The sequence below is a fragment of the Gossypium arboreum genome, chromosome 8 (assembly GCF_025698485.1).
Source record: "Gossypium arboreum isolate Shixiya-1 chromosome 8, ASM2569848v2, whole genome shotgun sequence".
In the NCBI taxonomy this organism is placed as follows: domain Eukaryota; kingdom Viridiplantae; phylum Streptophyta; class Magnoliopsida; order Malvales; family Malvaceae; genus Gossypium; species Gossypium arboreum.
Genome location: NC_069077.1, coordinates 48,208,916 through 48,231,557, shown reverse-complemented (window position 1 = coordinate 48,231,557; position 22,642 = coordinate 48,208,916). Strand labels below are relative to the sequence as shown.

General features: G+C 33.6%; 1 long non-coding RNA gene and 1 other non-coding gene across 2 annotated transcripts; both read right to left on the bottom strand.

Annotated features, from left to right (window-relative positions):
• Nucleotides 1-335: 335 nt before the first annotated feature.
• LOC128296390 (uncharacterized) lies at nucleotides 336-921 on the bottom strand. The gene is made up of 2 exons (XR_008287006.1): nucleotides 663-921; nucleotides 336-434 (listed from the first exon to the last, which is right to left on the bottom strand). It is a non-coding gene; the product is annotated as an uncharacterized LOC128296390 (long non-coding RNA).
• Nucleotides 922-8,774: 7,853 nt separating this feature from the next.
• Nucleotides 8,775-8,881, bottom strand: LOC128279573 (small nucleolar RNA R71). The gene has a single exon (XR_008269775.1). It is a non-coding gene; the product is annotated as a small nucleolar RNA R71 (small nucleolar RNA).
• Between the last annotated feature and the right edge of the window lie 13,761 nt (nucleotides 8,882-22,642).

Below are 22,642 nucleotides of genomic sequence, written 5' to 3'. Positions count from 1 at the left end.
GGGAATAAAAACATAAGTTTAATGAAACAAAATTTTATTGGAAAGGAAAATAAACAAAAGGCTAAGAGCATTAGGGGGAAGGAGTTTTTTTTTTTATAGAAGTGATCAGTGAGTATTCATGTCACTCCAGCCCCTATTTATAGTACATGAAAAACCCTAGTTGGTTCTTATTTAAACTCTAGATGATAATATTTAAGAGATATAATTAAATTAAATCTAAACAATATCATAATAATCCTCACAATAATCCTAAAAATAGAATTCAAATCTAAACAAAGTTTTATGTCCATAAATCTCTTCTTTTAAATTTTGCCTCAAGTCTTCCACACTTTGTATTTTTGGCACCACTTCTTCCCTATTTCCCATGCTGACTCATTTTGTCTTTAAATGCACGCTTTTTCCCCCTAAATTTCCTTTTGTCTTCAATTTAGTTCCTACAAGATAAAAAAACCTCAAATGGCCCAAATTAGTAGGATCATACCCAAAATATATATGTAGTTAACTCATAAAAGTATGTCATTTTAGAGTATTATCACTGGATCCCATGCTTTCTTTGGTTTTTTGCCTCTAGAAATTTCCTATGATGTTTTACAAATCCATACAGTGATTTAAGCATTAAGAAACATAACATCAAATATGTTGGAATCGCTTGTAAGACTGACCTGATAAATACCTCCTTTCCCCTTTATGAAATAAGCCTGATACTCCATCTGCTAATTTTTCTTTTTATCCTATCGTTCAGTCCTTGAAAAGCCGATCTCTTTCCTCTACCCGCCATGTTTGATAAGTCGAAGTACTTCTCCAGATATGTAGAGTTTCTAACATTAAGTAGTTGAGAGATGATCAATTTCTTTTGCTCAGTCACATTAGAACTAAAAAATATTGATATTAATATTTATCCATTATTTGCTCAGTCACAAACTTTATATTTATCCATTTAAGCCTTATGAAATATATATATTAGATATTAATATTGATGAGCTGGAAATTAATTATTTGATTTGTTAAAACTGGACAATTACTATAAGGCTCACACACGTGGATTTTAAATGATTAGAAAAGAAGTAATTTACTAAAAAACAAATAAAAATTAAGGGGAAAAAGGAATAAACTTAGAAATCGTCAAAAAAAACAGAAGCCCAATTAATTCTGCCATTCATGGAAATGCTTAGCCAAACTTACCATAAAGTCAATCTCTATAAAAGGCAGGTCCACCATGGTTGAATTAATTTCTAGAACTGGAAAAAAATAATCTAAAATTATAATTTAAAAACCATGTAATTGTTTAATTCTTTTACGTTGGATCAAAAAGTAAATAATTTCTTTTTGTTAAATTTTTTCTGTTTCTACTGATAAAAATGGTCATGATTGATGAAATAACCAAACAGCTACACGTGATGCGTCAGTGTACCTCATGCTAGTGTAAAGGAACCAACTTTTAATAGTAAAAATGAAAGAAATTTTTAACAGTACTAATTTACTCTTTAATCAACGTACAGAGATTAATTTACCTTTTTTTAGTAAAATGGACAAAATGCAATCCAACTAACAAATAGGTAATCTTATATTCCCAATAATACCAAAGAATTAGAAGGTATATCACCTCTTTTTATAATTTTACTTTTATTTTTAATGATTTAACTCATTTTACTAGAACATAAACAAAATAATAACTACTGAATTAAATTTTTCGATTTTTTATATATTTTTGAAGGAACATCTCACCTACTATTACTATTGAACAAAATTAATATTTTATCTATTTGTAAAATACTTTTCTATTACATTACACTTCAAATGTTACACTTTTAATAATATTACCATTCCTTTTATATAATTTTGTCAGATTTTTCCATATATCATAACAAATAACATGTTTGCTTAACAATTTAATTGAATTCAAAATTATTTGGCCATCACTTTACACTATAAGCTTATGCGAGTCCTTCTAAAATGAAATGTAAAAATAATGAAATGTAAAAGTAGAGGGTGCTTCTTTTGTTGCTATCTAGTGTCCTTAGTATACTTACTTTTTCATATATGTTTATAATTTTTTTGAACAGATTAATTTAGTAAAATTTCATCACTTACATTATTATCTTTTTTTTTTTGTCCTCAATGATTTTTGCACGAAAACTAAAATGTATAAGTAAATATTGGCTCACTGATTACTTAATGTTTAACTAATAATAAGTTGCATCATGTGGTCGGATCATGATATGAGGCAACAACTTATATTGGTAGATAGTCTAAATGGTCTGTGGTCTAAAGAATCAAAATTGAGAAAATTTATTCAAGAGACTATTGTGTCATCTACCAAGTCCAATTGGGGAAATATCTCATCCTAGGTACTAAAGCAGATGACTCCCAAAAACATAGAGACATAGGTGAGATTGTCTAGACTGATAATACATCAGACAAGACCCAAGTTGAATTTGTCCTATATCTATTTATGGGTTTATTTGCTTCTGACATTCATGGTATGACTTACCTCAATCCTAAATAAGTAACTAACTATGTGTATGCAACTCGTATACTTTGATATATTGAAAGCCCGAGTTCAATTGGTAATAGAGCCAAAAGTCAATATCTTGGGTGTACGACTTATGCATGACATTGGTTTACTTACAATAATAAAATTCATAGCCTAATAAATGGTTAATGATATCTTCTCTCCGACATTGCGTGGTTGATGGAGAAGTAACATTGTCATGGGTCATTCGTCTAGGACGAATGATTTAATTACTATGTATTAGTAATTGGCTTTTTCATGAAGGAAGATGCAGTGTTCATCATGAGATAAAATAGGATCATATTAGGTGAACAGATTTAACCCAAGGAGATAAAAGATATCCTATTAGAGCAACATATATATAACAAGGTCATTAGACAAGCATAAATCGAGTTGCTTTCATAATGGTATAAAATAAGAGAGAATTTAGTTATGGTACTTCTAGTGGATTGACTCTATGACTAAATAATATTGTAATTAATTGAGAAGAGTTAAGACTTAATTTTAAATTATTTGAGCACTAATTATATATGTGCAATTAGTCCTTCTGCTAGCTCAACACAACCCTTTACAGATTGCATTTGAACTGATATGTCGAATGAATGAAAACAACAAATAAAGAAACATATTGCATGTATCACTATCCGAAGTTAATGCATTTTCTCACGAGGAACGAAAGATAACTTAACGATTAATTTAATATATTTAAATTATTAACTAACTTATTAATTAAATAATTGAAGTTTCAAGTGGGAATTAAATTAATTAGTCATTGCAGTTTTATGAAATAAGACAATTTAGATTTATTTACTCTTAGATTCTAGTACGGTAAAATTGTCATGACTTTAACAGAATCAGAGTTGGGTTGAAAAATTAATTTAATTAAGTAAATTAATAAAAATTATTTTAATTTATTAAATAATAATATTTTGGGGCAATGAAATTTGGTTATGAGATTCATAGAGTATATGAATTGGTTTAAAAATTAAATAACACATAATTCCTATTTTGATCTCAACATATACGGATGAGTGGCAACCCTAAAGTTCCTAGCCACCCACCCTATATAGTCTCCATGGGACATGGTGTTTTCTATTAAAATATTATTATTTTTTTATCTCTTGTTCAAGTAGAACTCTGATAAGCCACGAAAGTAACATATTTTTAATCACATTCTTAATGCGTTTTTGGATGATTTATTATGTAAATTAGTGAATTTGATGCTCCTAATCCTTTAAATTCATGTTTCTATACTTAGGTGAGCACAGGGAAGTGGAATGAACCAAAAACAAGCCAAAATCGGACAAAAAGAGTTGTTTTTAAGATCCACACAAGCTAGGCATTTCCACACGGGCTAGCCACAGGCTCGCGTACCAGCCCATGTCGATTTCGTACCTGCTTCCTAGATGCGCGAAAAAACACAATTTTTAGTCTTTCTGAGCATTCTAATGTCTATAAATACCAATTAGAAGAATACCTAAGGGACCATGCAAAGAAGATCAAAGAAAAGAGTCGAAGAACAACATCGTAGCCAACTCAGAAGCGGATCTCCTTCAAGATTGAAGATCTCCTTTTAACTTCTTTAGAAGTTTTATTGAATTTCTTTATGTTTTGTCGTTTTTCTAACTTTGAGATGTTTTCGATCAGGATTATGAACTAATCCCCTAGATACTTAGGGGAGATGAAACTTTTGATGAATCTTATTATTTAATTTCTGTTTTACGCGATAAATACTTGATTCTTGTTCTCAATTATGTATGCTTATTTCGTGTTTTAATATTTTTTGGATACTAATTCATGCTTAATGTGCTTACTTCAGTGGAGCAAAAGTCCCTGTTTGAGAGTAGATCTAGCATAATTGAGTGGAGTTGCATGCAATCCTAGAAACAGGATGACATAAATCTACCGGATTAGAGTCAAATCTAATAAGGGAATCCATAGATCGAGTTAATGCGACAATAGTGGTTTTAATTAGAAAGAGATTTCAATTAATCAACCTAGATTAAGTTGTTCTTACTCTCGAAAGAGATATTAACATAATTTAGGGATTTCTACGGATCAAGACACAAGTGAAAAAATCGTTTAATTCAGATTCGTAATAATAGGTGAAGTCTAGGTGCATCTTTCCTGGGTATTGTCTATCTCATTGGTTATCTTTGATTATTTTCCTATCTCATTCTTTGTTGCATTCTTAGTTATATTAGTTTAGTAATTTTAGATTAAAAACAATCACTCTAATTTGTTAGCTAAATAATAGAAAAATGGTAATTAATAGTACTTTTAGTCCTCGTGGATAAAATATTCCCTACTCACCATAACTACACTATTGGTCGATAGATGAGCTTGTGTAACACCCCGTACCCAAGACCGTTGCCGGAGTCGAACACGAGGTGCTAACAGACTTAATTCATTTATTTTCACAGTCCATTTTAAAAATTTCTAGACAAGCTGGCTAACTGCGTCACTGTCACCTTAAAAATCATATCTTGAGTTCCAAAATTCGAAAACTAGTTTCGTAAATTTTAACTGAAAGTAGACTCATATATCCATCTACAAATTTTTTTCTAGAATTTTTGGTGAAGCCAATTAGTACAGTTTATTAGTTAAAGTCTCCCCTATTTTAGGGTTTGACTACTCTGACCTTCATGCATTACGACTTCGATATCTCCTTGTACAAGGCTTCAATACTTATTCCGTTTGTTTCTAAAGAAACTACACTCGAAATGGAATCTGTACATATAGGGCATAACTTCTAATTATCTCTGGTTAATTTATAGTGAATTTCCAAAGTTGGAACAGGGGATCCAGAAATCGCTCTGGCCCTATTTCACGAAAACTTAAGCATCTCATAAAATACGGCTCATATTATCGTTTCGTTACTTTCATATGAAAATATATTCATCAAGGTTCAATTAAATAGTTTATTCACTATTTAATTCCATTCCTACTATTTTTAGTGATTTTTCAAATCCACACCACTGCTGCTGTCAGCATCTGTTTTTAAGGTAAACTTTACCTATTTCATGGTTTTCCATGAATCAACTAGAATTTGTCATACAAAGCACCAAAATGATCATGATTAACCATTCCAATGGCTAATCGTTACCAAACATTTTCATACCTCTCAATGAACAACATACAAAACGATTATAATGCTATGCTCAAAGTATATATAAGCCATTTTCGCATGGCTATCCAAATTTATACAAAACCAAAGGGTACATCACCAACAACAAAAAGGGTAGTCCTACACATGCCATTTTCAGAGTTCAACCAAAAGTGTACCAAAAGGGCTTTGATAGTGTGGACGACTTCGACTTCGACAATCCCGAGTCCGATAGGTGACGAACCAAAATCTATAAAAGAGATTCAAAGAACGGAGTAAGCATTTAATGCTTAGTAAGTTTTGAGCAATGAAATTAGGCACAATCAAGTATAGCATTCATATAACTAAACGGATAATTTCATATACACATATTCTCAAAATCAGTCCTACTTCACATTTCCAACCCTTATATTCACACATAAGGGATCAACTTAACCAAAGGCCTAAGCTCATTAATTGTCCGGCGAATAATATTTAAAAGGAATCAACTACTCCAATGCATATCTGAAACGCACCTCATCGTTGGGATTTTACGAGCGTATTAATTGAAATTATTACAGCAAGATCGCTCATTCCCAAACCAAGTACCTTCGAAATTTAGCCGGATATAGCTACTTGCTCAAATGCCTTCGGGACTTAGCCCGGTTATAGTAACTCGCACAAATGCCTTCGGGACTTAGCCCGATTATAGTAACTCGCACAAATGCCTTCGGGACTTAGCCCGGATATAGTAACTCGCACAAATGCCTTCGGGCTTAGCTCGGAATTAGTCACTAGCACAAATGCCTTCGAGAATTAGCCCGGTTATCATCCGAATATCCATGCACATATCAATAAATCATGACACATCTATATTTCATTTTCATAACTAGAATTCAAACACAAGTCACTTATCAAGCATTATCATTTTCGGCTCAATAGTTACATACAAAGAGCATGATTTTGATTTACTTAAAACATGATCTAATCGAATCATAATCTAAGATCCATTACTCAAAAACTTACCTCGGATGTTGTCGAACGATTTCATGGCTATTCGATCACTTTTTCCTTTCCTTATCCAACTTTGGTCCTCTAAGCTCTTGAGCTAATTCAAACAAATTTAACTTATTAAAGTCTCATTATGCTAGCTTATGGCCGAATATGACAAGGAGTTTGATAGGTCATATGGCCACCTTTAGCTCAAATACAAAATGGTCATACACATTTTTAATCACATTGAGCAATTTAATACAATTAATCTAACATTTCCTCATGTGCACCTTTATGACCGAATACACACATCATTAACCTAATATCAATTAACTAAGCACTTTAACAAATTCTCCTTGAGCCGATTATCTAAGTCAAGACAGATTCATCATTATGCTCGCCTATAACCGAATACATGCAACACCAATCTATCTCATGTGGCCGAATATGCATGTCTATGTTAAGGCCAATTATATGCTTAATACTTCCTACAAATATGGTTACTTGTATTGCCTACATACCATTTTGTTTCAAGTTCAAAACTCGGCTAATACACATATATACACTAGTAATCAAATACTAACATTTGCACTTCACCTTACTACCATTTTTCATCCAAATAACATGAATCAACAACCATATTTCTCTTCTACTTCCTACCATGGCCGAATGCATCAAGACACCATACCATTTCAATTTTGGTCATGGGTTAAACAAAGAACTTAATGTCTAACTCAAAAATGCTATAAAGAAAATCCAAGAGTCATCAATCCACCATCACATGTATCATTACAAAGCTTCACATTTAGCATGCAAATGACATCAACACAAATCCACCTTAGCCGAAACTTAACTCATCTTCATGCCTCATCACCACAACATCAAACACCAACCAAGAAGACAACACCCACGGCCGAATATCATCTCCATCACATAGCAAAGATTTAAACCATGGGCTAGGTAGAACTCAAGCTAACAACTAAAAACATGCATGAATCTCATGGAACAACATTAAACATACCTCCTCCTAAACACCAACCAACCGAACATGAAGCAAGAAAATCCTCTTCTTCTTCCTTCCTCAAGTCACGGCAATGGAGGAGTAGCCTAGCTCATTTTTTTTCTTTTTCTCTTTCTCCTCCTACTAACCACTATTATTTTATTACCCATGCTCCTTATTTTATCATTCCTCCCATAACACACTAACATAACATGTTTATGACATGTTTTACCCATCACATTTTGTCCACCCTCATTGTCATGGCCGACCACTACCAATTAAGTGGGGAAATTGACATGCAAGTCCACCCTTTTTAATTGCATGCACTAATAGATCCTTATAGATTAACCTATCACATTTCACAAGTGTCACACATAAGTCCTATTAACTAAATTCACATGCAATTAACTAAATCGAAGCTTAAAACTTCTACACATTCATATTCACATATTTTAGAAATAATTATCATATTCAAATAATTTGGTGACCCAGTTTAGCGGTCCCGAAACCGCTTTCCGACTAGGGTCACTTTAGGGCTGTCACAGCTTGCCTTAGTCATATTTATAGTTAGTTTAGTGACAATCAAGTTTTTGCCACCGTTGCTAAAGACTAAAATATTAGGAACACTTGATTTTTATTAATTTAGTGATTTATTTTTATTACATTTTATTTTTTCTTTTAGTTTAATTTTTACATTCTAATTTTTCTTTAATTTTTCTTCTAGCAAGTTCCTCTATTACTGTGGAGATGGGTGATAATTAGAATAATCAGCTACCTCCTGCAGTGGCAGCGAATCCTGTAGATCCTACTCTTGTTCCTTATACCATGTATGATTATGCCAAGCCCACTCTAACTAGGGCTGAACTGAGTATTGTGAGTCCTATTATTATTGCAAATAATTTCAAACTAACACAAAACATTATTCAAATGATTCAACAGTTTGTTCAGTTCAATGGTTTGCAAGACGAAGACCTATATACTCATTTGGCCAGCTTTTTGGAAATTTGCGATACTTTCAAAATTGCTGGCATCACTAATGATGCCATTCACCTACTATTATTCCCTTTCTCATTGAGGAATAAAGCTAAGAATGGTTGTGCTCTTTACCACGGAGTTTCGTCACTACATAGGATCAAATGACCAAGAACTTTCTATTGAAGTACTTCCCTCCAGCTAAGGCAGCCAAGTTGAGGATCTACATCTCTTCCTTTGTGCAAGTCAATTTAGAGACATTATATGATGCATGGGAGAGGTATAAGGATTTATTGAGAAGATGCCCTCACCACGGTTTACCTCTATGGCTACAAGTTCAAACCTTTTACAGTGGTTTTAATCCCTTAACTAGGCAATTAATCGATGCATTAGCCGATGGAACTCTGAACAATAAAACACTCGAAGCGGCTTATGACTTTATTGAAGAAATGTCACTAAATAATCATCAGTGGCAAGTCATGAGGACGAAGCCGATAAAAATAGCTAGTGTTTTTAATTTAGATGCGATCACCATATTATCAAACTAGGTAGAAATATTAAATAGAAATTTTGATGATTTATATCTTTCTATGTAGGTAAATTAGTTGGTGCAATACAATGCAAATAGATGTGAAAATAAATAATCTAGAATATTTACCCTTTGGTTCTAGCACGAAGAATGTGCATATCAATTATACGGGTAATAATTCTAGAACTCAAAATAACCCTTATAGTAAAAACTATAATGCAGGTTGGAGAAACCACCCAAACTTCGCATGAGGTGATCACGGAAACTGAAGATCACAACCCCTTCTGAGCTTACAACAACCATATCAACCAGAGAAAAGCCAACCTTGAAGAGATGTTAGTAAAATTTATTGTAGTGTCAGTGACTCATTTTCAAAACACCGAGACAACTTTGAAAAATTAGCAAGCATCAATTTTAAGGCTAAAAAATCAGGTTGAACAGCTTGCTGAACTGGTTTTAGAAAAGCAACAAGGTAGTTCACCCAGTAACACAGAACCTAACCCAAAAGAGCACGTGAAAACAGTTACATTGAGGAATAGGAAAGTTTTGGCTGAACCTGAAAAGAATCTACAATAGGAAACTGATATGGCAAATGATGAGAGGGTAAAACCCAAAGAAATTTAGACACCAGTGGTTAAAGAATATAAACCACCGATCCTGTATCCGGCCAAGTTGAAGAAAGGTCGTATGGATGAACAATTTGGTAAATTTCTTAAACTTTTTTAAATAATTAAATATCAACTTACCTTTCATTGAAGCTATTTCGCAGATGCCCACATATGAAAAATTTTTAAAAGAGCTATTAACAAATAAAAGGAAGTTTGAGGAACTATCCACTGTGGAACTCAACGAGGAATGTTTAGCTATCCTCCAAAATAAATTGCCAACTAAGCTGAAAGATCCAAGAAGTTTTACTATCCCCTATTTTTTTGGTAGTTTAAATATTGAGAAAATATTAGCTGATTTGGGTGTTAATATTAATTTGATGCCTTATAAAATGTTCAAATAACTTGGTCTTGGAGAACCTAAACCCTCTAGGATGAGTATTCAATTAGCCGATAGATCTGTTAAATATCCTAGGGGTATTATTGAAGATATACTTGTAAAGGTAGATAAATTCTATTCCCTATTGATTTTGTTGTGCTTGGCAGGATGAGGGCAGTGAGGTACCTTTAATTTTAGGTCTCCTCTTTTTAGCCACTACCCAAGCTGTCATTGATGTATGTAATGGTAAACTTGTACATAGGGTAGGTGATGAAGAGATTACTTTTAAAATCTATGATGCCATGCGATTCTGTAGAGAACAAGATGAATCCTGTTATTTTATTGACTTTATTGTCCTTGTTATTCAAGATTCATTATAAGAAATTATTCATAGGGACACATTGGAATTGAGTCCTATTCGAGGAGAGGAGGTAGATGACAATACTACTATGATAAGTGAGACAAAAATTAATTTAGATTCTAATGAGTCTTCACTGAGATAGAATAATTATGAGGGCATTGAGGTAAACAATAAATTAAAATTAAAATTAAAACCTTCCACTGAAGAACCTCCCAAATTGGAATTGAAGTAATTACCAAATCACTTAGAGTATGCATTTCTTGGAAACAATTCTACTTTGCCAATGATTATTGCTTCATATTTGAATCCAAATGAGAAAGATGAGTTATTGCAAGTATTAAAGGAACATAAAAGAGCCATAGCTTGGAAGACTTCCGACATCAGAAGAATCAGTCCTTCTTTTTGCACAAATAAAATTTTAATGGAAGATGAGTATAAACCATGTGTGCAAGCTCAAAGAAGGTTAAATCCTAACATGAAGGAAGTTGTTAAAGCTGGGGTAATTAAACTTCTAGATGCTAGAGTAATTTATCTTATTTCTGATAGTACTTGGGTGAGTCCTATACAAGTTGCTCCTAAGAAAGGAGGCATGACTATTGTAGCCAACAAGAAAAATGAGTTGATTCCAACGAGAATAGTCACAGGATGGAGAGTTTGTATTGACTATAGAAAGTTGAATGACACCATAAGGAAAGACCATTTTGCTCTCCCATTCATAAATCAAATGTTGGAGAGATTATCTGGTCACATGTACTATTGTTTCCTAGATCGACTTTTTGGCTACTTCCAAATCCCGATAGTTCCCAAGGACCAAGAAAAAATGACATTTACATGTCCATATGATACATTTGCTTACTGAAGAATGCCTTTTGGATTGTGTAATGCTCCTGCTACTTTCTAGCGTTGCATGCTAGCAATCTTTGATGAACCTATAAAAGACATTATGGAGGTATTTATGGATGAACTCTCAGTATTTGGTAATTCTTTCCACCTTTGTCTTAAAAATTTAAAACGATTTTTAATGAGATGTGAGGAAACAAACCTTGTACTTAATTGGGAAAAATGTCACTTCATGGTTCGAGAAAGGATTGTGTTGGGCCATAAAATTTCTAGTTGAGGTTGATAGAGCGAAAATTGAAACTATCGAAAAGTTACCTCCCTCTAGTTCAATTAAGGCTATTTGAAGCTTTTTAAGTCATGTTGGATTTTATAGAAGGTTTATAAAAGATTTCTCTAAAATAGCTAAGCCTTTAACTAATTTGCTAGAAAAAGATGTGACATTTATTTTTAATTAGGAATGCTTAGAAGTATTTAATACACTTAAGGAAAAATTAATTAATGCCCCGATAGTGGTTGCACCTTAGTGGAATTTACCCTTTGAACTGATGTGTTATGCAAGTGATTTTGCAGTTGGTGTAGTTCTTGGACAGCGAAGAGACAAGCATTTCCAACCAATCTATCATGGTAGGAAGATTTTGACAGATGCACAAGAAAATTACATTGCTACAGAAAAAGAATTGCTAGCTGTGGTTTTTGCATTCGATAAATTTAGACTATATTTGATATTGTCTAAAGTTGTTTACACTGACCATTCTGCTCTTTGCTATCTTCTAACTAAATTGGATACAAAACCTCGACTTATAAGGTGGATTTTATTATTGTAGGAGTTCGATTTGGAAATCTAAGATAAGAAGGGAACTGAAAATCTTGCAGCAGATCACCTTTCACGACTAGAGAATCCCCATCTTAAGGAGCTTAATTAGAATGAGATAAATGACTCGTTTCCTAATGAACAACTCATGGTTATAACCAATTCTGAAGTTTATTGGTTTGTGGATATCGTGAATTACCTGGCTGCTAACATCCTACCAAAAGGGTTGACACATCACCAAAAGAAACAGTTCTTTGTCGATGTGAAAAATTATGTTTCGGAGGACCATTTTCTTTTTCGTGTATGTACAGATCAAGTAATTTGAAGGTGCATTTCAAAATCAGAAGCGAATAATATCTTGGAACATTATCACTCAGGACCGATAGGAGGACATTACAATGGAATTAGGACAGCACATAAAATGCTTGAATCAGGTTTTTATTGTCCCACATTGTTCAAGGACGCTAACATGTATGTTGCTTCTTGTGATAGATGCCAAAGAACTGGTAATATCTCTAAACGTGATGAAATGATGCAAACTTATATGCTCTCATGTGAAATTTTTAATGTTTGGAGCATTGATTTAATGGGCCCATTCCCTAGCTCTTTTGGTAATAAATACATTTCAGTAGCAATTGATTATATGTCAAAATGGGTAGAAGCTCAAGCTTTACCTAGTAATGATGCTAGAGTGGTAGTTCAATTTCTTAAGAATCTTTTTTCTCGATTTGGAACACCTAGAGCGATTATTAGTGATAGGGGTACACATTTTTAAAATGCTCAATTTGATAAGGTCCTTAAGAAGTATAGGGTGCATCATAGAACAACTACCCCTTATCACCCTCAAACTAGTGGCAAGTTGATGTTACGAATCGAGAACTCAAATGCATCCTAGAAAAAACTATCGAGTCAAATAGAAAGGATTGGGCAATAAAAGTAGATGACGGCTTTATGGTCGTATAGGACTGCGTATAAGACACCCATAGAACATCTCCTTACAGACTTGTATATGGAAAGAGTTGTCATTTACAACTTAAACTCGAACATAAGACATTTTGGGCAATAAAATTTCTAAACTATGACCTTAAACTTGTAGGTGAGAAAAGATTGACCAGCTAAACGAGTTAGATGAGTGGTGAGCTAATGCTTACGAGAACTCGAGCCTATATAAAGAAACAACAAAGCAACGCCATCACGCTCATTTGAAGCACCCCAAAAAATTCACAGTTGGGGATCGTGTCCTTTTATACCTTTCAAAGCTTAAACTATTTCTTGGGAAACTGAAATCAAGATGGTTAGGTCCATTCATGGTGCAAATTGTTTTCCCGTACAGTACGATAGAGGTAACACATCCAGCATATGGCACATTTAAGGTAAACAGACATCAACTCAAATTTTATAGTGGTGTCGATTTTAGAAATGATAGAGAGGGACTTCGGCTCCGTGAACCACCGTGACCATGCAAATACAAGGTAAGTCGAGCTTAGACTCTAAATAAGTGCTTCTCTAGAGGCAACCTGAATGTTTAACTTTTTCTAATGTATTTAATTCCATTGCATGCTAATTTAAAATCCTAAAAAAAATGTGTTTTTGACCTACACGGCCTAGACACACGGGCATGTGGAACACATGCCCTGGACACATAGGCGTGTAGTAGGCCGTGTGTGAAATGGAGTAATCGATAGCGAGCTAGACGGTCTGGCCACACGAGTGTGTGGGATCTCACATCGGCGTGGGAGAAGCGAAGGAAAATACACATGGCCTGGAGACCTGATTGTGTGGAACACACGGCTTGGACATACATCCACACAGTTTGGACACACGGGCATGTCCTAGGCCGTGTGAAACTTGAAGCTAATTTTTTTCAATTTTAAATCAAGTCAGAGAGTTATACGGGCAAGGCACATGACCGTGTGAGAGACATGATCGAGCCACACGGCTGTGTGGGAGTCCACACGGGCGTGGGAGAAGAGAAAGAGATCACACACGGCCTGGACACACGGCTGTGTCCATGGCCGTGTGAAAACTGGGTTAATTTTTAATTGCACACAGGCTGAAAATACTCTACAAGGCCGTGTCACACGGCCCTGTGGCCCAAACCCTAGAATTCTTTTCTCAATTTGTCTTTTTCTTCTTCCGCAACCAAGCCACCCTTTTATTTTATTATTATTTGTTATATTTTTTTTTACTAATTTTTTAAAAAATTATTTATTTATTATTCTTATACTTAGATTTTAAATTTCTTTTAATTTTTCTTGGATTTCTATTATTTTTAGTATTTTTTATTTGCATTGAGTTTATTATTATTATTTTTTCGTTTTATTTTTTTATTTTATTTTTATTTATCTTCCTTTTAATTTTGTTTTAGTTGCTTTATTTTTTCTCAAACTTTTTTTAATTATTATCTTTTGAAATATATTTTTATGGTTGTTTCTAATTAAGTTATAACCCCTTAGTCTTCTCTATTTTTTGTGTTTGTTTTCTTACTAGTGTGCTCGGAATCATGCTCTACATTTATATTTGACTACAATTCTACTTTTCACTATTTTGGGGGTTTCATCCAATATTCAAGGCAATTTCAGTTTTCTCCCTCTTTTATGATATTTTGTTTATACTGTGATTATATCTTTTTGTACATTGAGGGCAATGTACATCTTAACTGTGGGGAGGTTATTTCTTTATTTAGTAGAAAATCTCTTAATTATGTCTTGTGTTCAAGTATTTTTTTCGTACTTCTATTGAATGAATTTTTATCAATTTGTGATTTTTATTGATGTGTTTTAGATTAAATTCATAGATATTTGTGCATTGGTTGTTTCAATCTTTAAGACATGAAAGAATCAAGCATGATAAGTTTATTTTAGAATTAAAAATTTTAGGTTGTTTATCTGAATTGAGGTATTACCTTAAAATTTTAAATTTACAAGTTTGACATCAAAAACCATAGATTATTGTGAGATTTTGAGCCTTTAGAGCATACATTTTTCTTGCTCATTTTATTATTGGTTATGAGTGTGTCAACTTGATTTGTTATTCTAGAACTTGCTTCGATTATGCATGTCGAGACCACACCTTTGATTTGATATACTGAGATGATAAAGGCATTTAGGTTTTAACTCATTTATCCCATAAAAAGCCTACATTGTTAATTAACCCTTAGTGAACCACGTTGAACCTAACAAACCGTTTGTTAATTTCTCCATTAATTTTAACCCATAACTCAATTTTTTTATTCATTGAGGATTTTCCTCGTTTTATCGAGATTTGATTTGGTTAGTTGCCTAACTGTGCTCTTTGGTTTGATTTGCTTAATTATCTATTATTGTAAAAAAAAAAGAAAAGGAAAATTGAAAAAATATTGATTATTATTTAGTTCTATGATTGAACTTGAACAGTTAAATTAATATTTTAAGAAGAAGCTCATTTTCTTATTCTTGAATAGTTTTTAATTTATTCATTTGCTTTTAATTCAACATTTGTTTAATTTTCTAGTTTGGTAATTTATCAATTCAATCTCAATTTTAACCAACTTTTTCAACATTTCTCTACACCCTTAACCTAAGCCCCATTACAACCTCTTAAAGACCTTTTGATTTGTGTATCATATCATTTTATAATGGTGGAGATTTGATTTTTATGCAAGCCTATGGTGATGACTTTTCTTGTTTGACTATTGAGTGCTTATTCTTGAGCCTTAAACACTTCGAGTGATTTGAGTGAACCTTTAGTGAGGATGTCGATTCTTGTCGATTTTGAACTAAATGTAATTACTTACATAAGGGGAAATACTTATGTTTTCATGCTTTAAAAATGTTTTACTTGGACTGTTTGAATCTTTAGTACTCTTTTAGTTGAATTATCAATGTATGATTATTTGTGAATTATGTCAAAAAATTATTGATGACAATTATAAGTTGAGAAAGATTAGTTTTAATTTTGAGTTGAGAATTTTGCTTGAGGACAAGCAAACGCTTAAGTGTAGGGATATTTGATAAGCCACAAAAGTAACATTTTTTTAAACTCATTCTTGATGTGTTTTTGGATGATTTTTTATGTAAATTAGTGAATTTGATGCTCCTAATCCTTTAAATTCATTTTTTTTATACTTAGGTGAGCATAGAGGAGTGAAAGGAGTGAAAAACAAGCCAAAATCGAACAAAAATAGCTATTTTCAAGATCCACACTGGCTGGGCATTTCCACACGAGCTAGGCACAAGCCCTTGTGGCTCACATGGGCTGGCCATATGCCCATGTGCTAGCCTGTGTTAATTTCATAATCTACTTCCCAGAAATGCGAAAAGAACCAATTTTTAGGCTTTCTAAGCATTCTAAAGTCTATAAATACCAATTAGAAGAAGATCTAAGGGGCCACACAGAGAATATCAAAGAAAAGACTCGAAAAACACCATCGAAGCCAACTCAGAAACAGATCTCCTTCAAGATTGAAGGTCTCCTTTTAACTTCTTTAGAAGTTTTATTGAATTTCTTTATGTCTTGTGGTTTTTCTAACTTTGAGATGATTTCATTCAAGATTATGAACTAATCCTCTAGATACCTAGGGGAGATGAAACCTTTAATGAATCCTATTATTTAATTTCTGTTTTACGTGATAAATACTTGATTCTTGTTCTCAACTATGTATGCTTATTTTGTGTTTTAATATTTTTGGGATATTAATTCATGTTTAATGTGCTTATTTCAGCAGAGCAAAAGTCCGTATTTGAGAGTAGGTCTAGCATAATTGAGTGGAGTTGCAAGCATTCCTAGAAATAGGATGACATAAATCTACCGGATTAGAGTCAATCCTAATAGGGGAATCCATAGATCGAGTTAATGCGACAATAGGAGTTTTAATTAGAAAGAGATTTCAATTAATCAACCTAGAGTCAGTTGTTCTTACTCTCGAAAGAGATATTAACATAATTTAGGGATTTCTATGGATCAAGACACAAGTGAATAAATCGTTTAATTCAGATTCATAATAATAGATGAAGTTTAAGTATATTCTTTCCTGGGTATTGTCTATCTCATTGGTTATCTTCGATTATTTTCCTATTCCATTCTCTATTGCATTCTTAGTTAGATTAGTTTAGTAATTTTAGATTAAAAGCAATCACTCTAATTTGTCGACTAAATAATAGAAAAACGGTAATTACTAGTACTTTTAGTCATCGTGGATACGATATTCCCTACTCACGATAACTATACTATTGTTCAATAAGTGCATTTGCCTTAGTCATATTTATAGTTAGTTTAGTGACCGTCAAACTTTTATGATTTTTTTCCATAGATAGGGACTACTTGATAAACCAAATATACATCTTCCTCAACGTAGTTATTTTGTCAAATTAGAATTAAATTTATTTTCCAAATAAATTATGTTTTTCATGGGAAATCGATTTAGGTTTCTACGCTATTGGAAAATTAAAAGATTTTCATTGTGTGATTGATTCGTGATATTAGAGCCCACTCTCTATGAAAAATGAGAATTTGAGAATAGGTAAGTAGATCTGATCGTATTAGTTGAAAACTGAGAAATGTCCAGTCTGCCTAGTCAAAAACATGAGTAATAAATTTGGTAAAATTTATTGCTACAAAGATCTAATTTTAGAAAATTTCTGCTAACAACAAAATTTTTTTCTAAACCAATTTTTTTCCAACATTTTAAGAGTTAAGAATTCCGCCATGGTTGGGATGGTCGTACAGTGGACTCAGAGAATGTGATTATTAGAGCCCTCCACTCTTCATTACATAGTATTCCTATTATGCTGACCAGAATAGGATACCCAAAGCCAAACATTCCAACATCAAATTTCAACCATCATGTAATAGGTGTTGTCCAACAAAAAGAGCAAGTCGGTTGACTTCATTGCTTAAGTGAGTTGAAATAGTTTTGGAAGGACATGATGCACTCTAATGGAGGAGAAAGGATTGTAAGAAATTGTGATTCCACGTTATCCCTATCCTTTTCTAATAGGAGAATGACAAATCAGAATTTTCATTTTAATTTTTAGCTTTTTCTCCTGAAAAAAATTCAAATCCAACTAAAAATGCTAAAGTTCAGGAGGAAAAATCTAATTTGTCATTCTCCTATTGGAAAGAGATAGGGATGACGTGGAATCACAGTTTTATACAATCCCTTTTCCTGATGGAGAAATTACTTTGAGGCATTTAGCATCAAGCCACCAAGTAATTCTCATTTTTACTATTACATTAATCTACAAAAGATCAATAATTTCACCATTGCAAGTGACATAATTTCTATGTAGCTACCTAGTTCATGAAATTGCAAAGAATATTGTACAAAATAATATACAGTTATTGTTTTCTTTGAACGGATTATAAATAAAGATTTAAATAACATTACATTAATTCATCCTTTTAACTTTTGCCCCTTTAAAGAAGAGGAACAAAATTTATCCCAATTGAATTAAAATTAAGGTGAAGGTTACGATCATATCTATATCGAACGAATGACACGTTCTTAAAGCTGAAACATATACTCATTATTCTAGACAAAGTATGACACAAAGAGAAAGAAAGATTTGAATTAACTTCACCGAATCACCCATAACTTTTTTTCACTTTTCTCAAGAAAACCAGAATTAATAATGGGAACATCAATTGTCCCATTATCCAACACATGAAATGTTCTGTAACACCCCAAACCCGGTCTAGATGTTATGGCTAAATCTGACGTGTCACATCGGAGTATTTTTTGAAAATTGATCCTTTCAGTAAAAATTCGTTGCTGAATTTAAATCCTTTTTTTGGTAATTAACGAAAGTTCTCGTCAAAATGTTTACCTTATTAACCATCAGTGTTTTATTAAATTGATTTAAAAATGTGAAAGCTTTTTAAGTCGATGAAATTTAAAACGCGTGTTTTAGAATACAATAATTGTTTTAAAAATCTCGTATTTACTTAGACTAGTAGTTTAAAAATATATAATCCAAAGTCCAATTACGAAATTAAAACCCATGAACAGCCTTATTACAAGATTAAAAACCCAAAAGTGAAAACCAAATTAAATAAAGTCAAATGCAAGACACAGCAGTCGTGTGGCCACCTCCAAGTCCCTCGCAGGACCAAATCGTCTAAGGCTAGGGATTACCTATACAGTTGAAAAGAAAGGGTGAGTTTATGAAAATTCAGTATGTAGCCCCCTATCAGTCAAACATTAACAGTGCATGTAGTAACCTTCTGGGCCTGAGCCCTATTCAGTATCAGTACAGTTTGGGCCTTAGCCCTATATAGTAATAGTGTGGGCCTAAGCCCAATACAGTGTCAGTATAGTGTAATGCAATCATGCATCCTACCCAAATCTAGCCAGCACACCACCCGTACCAACCAACACACCATGTGGGGATATATATCAACCCACCCACCCAGCACACCATTATCGAAGCAAAACCGCCAAGATAATAATGCAAAGATAGTCGCCAGAAAGCGAAGAACTTGGCAAAGCCACCAAGAATGATGAATGTGACATGGTCACCAGTACAGTACTTCCTCCATACTAAAATCCCAACCCCATGCAGTATGTCATGTCATAAATATTACGTGTATGCAAGTCATACTCAGTAAAATCATATATGTAAATCATAAACACATCAGTCATATGGAACACAAGGGCATAATCGTCATTTTACCATACAGGGGTATTATAGTCATTTTACCCTACAGAGGTATTATGGTCATTTTACCTATTTTAGGGTTTTAGCTCAGATAATAACCTCTCTGAAAGTCTTCAATCATTTTGAGCGACATAGATAACCTAAATGATCATATCAGTGTAAATGGGCCCAAGGCCCATTACTCGACCCAAGTGGGCCCACATGCTTGTGGGGCCCATTTAGCCTAAATTCAGCTACGGCTATGTGACCTACATATCCCTATCCAATATTTATCACTTACCGCGAATTAAATCTATATGGGGCCCACGAGCCTATTGGGCCCACACAGCCCATTTCGGCCTAACGTGGCCCATAACGACCTAAGTGTACGGAAACTCTCGTGGTGGCTTTTGTAGTCTATCGCCCATAATTTGTGGGCTCGGTTTACCCCACGAGTGATCGCACGCTCGTGAGGTCTTAAATGCCGAAGCTTTGGCACTTCGATTTTTTAGATTTTGCCGATCTACAGTAAGGAAGGGTGTGGTTACACACCTTTTTGCACAATCAAGTGAACCACTCTCGAGCCCAAAGCCTACATTCCAATTAGTTTTTCAATCGATAGAATTCACAAAACTTAATCCCAAATCACCACCCACTACTCACCTTGAATGAACGATAATGGCTTATTCCTTTTTAATCACTTACTCAACTGATCAAACGTTTCTTGCCGATTAACTGCATAAACCAAAGATCCTATTAGATAGAATCAATTGCATATGTGGCTTAAATCCACAAATATCATTTACAGAAGCACAGGGATATTCGACCTTTGCCCAAAAAGAAAGAAGGTAATGCATTTACCTTTATTGGGAAAAATGAGAGGATAAGGTTTTAATCGATTCCAAAACACTTACACTGCTTTACTCCACTGAAATCCCCAGAACCGATCACATATTACAACACGAAGAAAAATGAGAAGCATAGTCAGAAAACATAACAAGGAAACATTCGGCTTCCAAAAAGATTCAAAAGAACAGATGTAACCATATATTGGAACGATCGAGAAATAAGAGAGAGAACATACGAGTGCCTATCGATTAGTCAGAACTCTTGCAAGACCAAAACCACAACACCAACAGTAGGCATAAAAGAAATCGGCCCACACCAAAAAGTAGGGAAAAATCGAAAGAAGATGAAGAAAAGAAAGAGGGACAAACAGCTAGGAGAAAAATCGAAGGAAAAATGATAATGGGGAAGAAAGAAACTATATTCGGCCAACATGAAGAAAGAAGGTGAGTGAGACAAGAGGAGAAGAATAAATTCGGCAGAGGGAATTATGGAGAAGAGAAAAGAAAAGCTTCGGAGAAGATAGCCAAAATTTGGCAATTGGCCCTTAGGAAAAGAACCCGAATGGTCAATACGTAACTCGACTATCAAAGGAGTACGAAACCAAAAGAGAGAAAAGGAGTAGCTACCAAAACCCAATGAACTAGACCAATTTGGCACTAAGTTGGTACCCAAAGAATCCCAAATTTGGCCAACTCCACCCCTTGTCAAACTCCATGATTTTCTTCACCAAAATCTCCTCAATATCCATAACAACCATCATCCAAACCCTTGATTCTCTCCCTTTGACCAAGTCCACAACCACCTCAGCAGAATTTCAATCCAACACTACCTCTCTCACCTCATGGCAATAAAATAAATACACCTTGTATGCCATTCAAACCCAAGTTCTCCCAGTTACCAACTCACGCCACTTGCCACCAAGCCACAAGGCTTTTTGTGACAAAAACCCCTCACATTTAAACACATATTGGAATGGTATAAGCAATTGATGGTCACTAAACTAACTATAAATACGAAAAAGGCAAGTGCACCTACCGAAAAATAGTATAGCTATGGTGAGTAGGGAATATTGTATCCATGAGTACTAAAAGTGCTAGTTATTATCATCTTCTAATTATTTAGTTGACAATGGAAGTGGTTATTTTTAATTTAAAATTACTAAACTAATTTATCTAATAACGCAACAGAGAATGAAATAGGAAAATAATTAAAGATAACTAATAAGATAGAAAATACACAGGAAAGAATCCACCTAGACTTCACCTATTATTATGAATGTGAATTAAACGATTTATTCACTTCTTACTTGCTTCGTAGAAATCCCTAAATTATGTTAATATCTCTTTCGAGAGTAAGAACAACTGACTCTAGGTTGATTAATTGATATCTCTTTGTAATTAAAACCCCTATTGACACATTAACTCGATCTATAGATTCCACTATTAGATTTGATTTTAATCTGGTAGATTTATGTCACCCTATTTCTAGGATTGCATACAACTCCACTCCTACTCTTAAATAGGGCCTTTTGATCCACTCAAATAAGCACATTAAACATGAATTAATATCCCAAAAATATTAAAATAAGAAATAAGCATAAATAATTGAGAACGAGATCAAGTATTTATCGTGTAAATCAAAAATCAAATAATAAGATCCATCATTGGTTTCATCCTTGTTAGGTATCTAAGGAATTTAGTTCATAATCCTGAATAGAAACATTTCAAAGTTAGGATAACCACAAGAAATTAAGAAACTCAATAAAACTTCGAGAGAAATTAAACAGAGATCTTTGATCTTAAGGGAGATCCGCTTCTGAGTTGATTCTGATGGAGTTCCTCGAGTGCTTTCTTTGACCTTCTCTGATTGCCCCCTTTGGTCTTCTTCTAATTGGTATCTATAGACTTTAGAATGCTCAAAAAGTCTAAAAATTGGGTTTTTCTATGTATTTGGGAAGCAGGGTGCAAAATTGACACGGGTTGGCACATAGGTGTGTGGACAGCCCGTGTGGTTTACACGGTCATGTGGCCAGCCCGTGTAGAAATATGTTCAGGCCTTGTGGATTGTGAGAATGGCTCTTTTATCTGATA